Genomic DNA, 2,050 nt, shown 5'->3' with positions numbered 1-2,050 from the left:
CATTTGTGACAAGAAGGTGAAGCAGATTGTGGAGACTGTCAAAGAGAAGATAAATGATCAGCTAACTCAAGGTAGATCAACTGAGACAAACCATCTTACCCAAGCAGAGATCAACACTCTCGTTTTAAGGGTGAGTTAATTGCTGTTTCTATAGTTATTATTTTTTTTTCTGTTCTTTCATTATATGTATCTTTTTACAGGAAACTCCTATAATTAAGGGTCACCGTTTTGGGTTTGGAACACTACCAGAGCCAGGACAACCACTTTCTTCAGCTAGATTCATGCCTAATTTAGACCAAGATGAGCAATTACGTATTGCAAGCGAGAAGATTGCTTTGGCAGATGAGAAGATTGCTATGGCAAATGAGAAGATTGCGGCTTTGGAGAATGACAAAGTGGACCAAGGTAAAGTGATAAAGTATCTGCAAAACTTGGCACATAAGGTTGTTAACAAATTTCCAGAATTGCTAGATGAAGATGAAGATGCCACTCAAGAATAATTATGTATTAGTTACCATGCTTCTGTTTTGTAGTTATCATGCTTCTGTTTTGTGGTTAAAACTTTAGTAATGACCAATTGTAACTTGTTTGTTAACTACAAGAAACAACTTATTCAGCCTTTATTTAAGTATTTTGCTAAAACTATTTCGAACACTATTATTTAGATTTTAATTATAAAAATATTTGATTTTGTCATTTATTTATATTAGATACAATTTTGTTGATTAATAAAAAAAACACTAATAGATGGTTAGAATGTCGTTAGAAAATAAGTGGTCAAAAGTTTGTCAATAATAAATTGTCACAAGCCGGTCAAAAAGTAATCAAAACAAATGGTTACAAGAGTGGTCATCAATTCATCATATAAAAAGGGTTAGAAACACGTCACGAAATCGTCAACATTGTTGTGACCAGTTTATGACGATAATTCTGACGAAATTACTGACCATTTATATGGTCAATAATTATTGACCACTTCCTGACTAAATCCGATTTCTGACGGATTTTTTTTGACGACTATAAGTGGTGAGAAATGGGACAAAAATGCTTGTTTCTGACCAATTTCTTTCTGATTAAGTGGTCACAAATTGAACAATTTCTTGTAGTGATTAATCATCTTCACAAATGAACATGGTGGAGGTTAAAAAATCCAGCGACCGGGAGAAACATCTGAGCTAGGTTACATGCTAAAATGGCAGAACAGCAAGACAAATAGATCAAAAGCAGTAAAGTAGAGGGTTGAAGGAAAAAAGACATGGAATCTCTGTTTCCTTTTTTCAGCTGAGCTTTGATAGAATAACTGTGTAAACAAATAATACTATAACAATTGCTCATATTCCACATTTCATGTTGCATCGATCTAACTCATTTTTCTATTTCTGTTTTTTCGTAAGTGTGTCTAATTTTAAAAATCAATTCATGAAATCTGAACAAATAAAATGATCATAAATTAGTATCTATTATTCTGTGAGACATTTCACAAAGTGAAATTGATGTTAATGATAACAAGATTTTTATCATATGTGTTGCCATTTATATAAGTTTGTTTTTCTTCATAGAAAATGCTACAAAAATGTAAAATTAGTAATCATTTATTAGAACACAAGCTGACTTGCCACTTATTTACTGGAATTTGATCAAAAAATTTGCCAAAAGAAGAGAAAAGAACATTATTTTTCATGAACAATGGTTTTATGTCTTTGTACTTTGTTTTTGAAATAAATTAAAATTCAATAATGTTATTTTGATTATATTCAAAATGCAATAAAAATTTAATCATAATTAAAGGGCATTAGTTTTTCAATGGGCTTTTAGGCACAAGTCCGGACCGGCACTGGTTGGTCTAGAGATATATGTAAACTCATATGGTTAACAAGACAATAATAAAAGTCTAACTAATAAAAAGGCAGTAATGAACACCAACTTCATTGATGTTTTATTACATAAGTAGTCGAAGACAGTTAAGAGTTACAAAGCTTTTTAGCTATAAGTTGAAGTGCATAGTGAGTAAGTTTTAGACTATTAATTAACTAGTATGGTTATAAAGTCG

This window comes from Brassica oleracea, chromosome C2, assembly GCF_000695525.1.
Source record: "Brassica oleracea var. oleracea cultivar TO1000 chromosome C2, BOL, whole genome shotgun sequence".
NCBI classification, from domain to species: domain Eukaryota; kingdom Viridiplantae; phylum Streptophyta; class Magnoliopsida; order Brassicales; family Brassicaceae; genus Brassica; species Brassica oleracea.
This window is presented reverse-complemented; position numbering follows the sequence as displayed.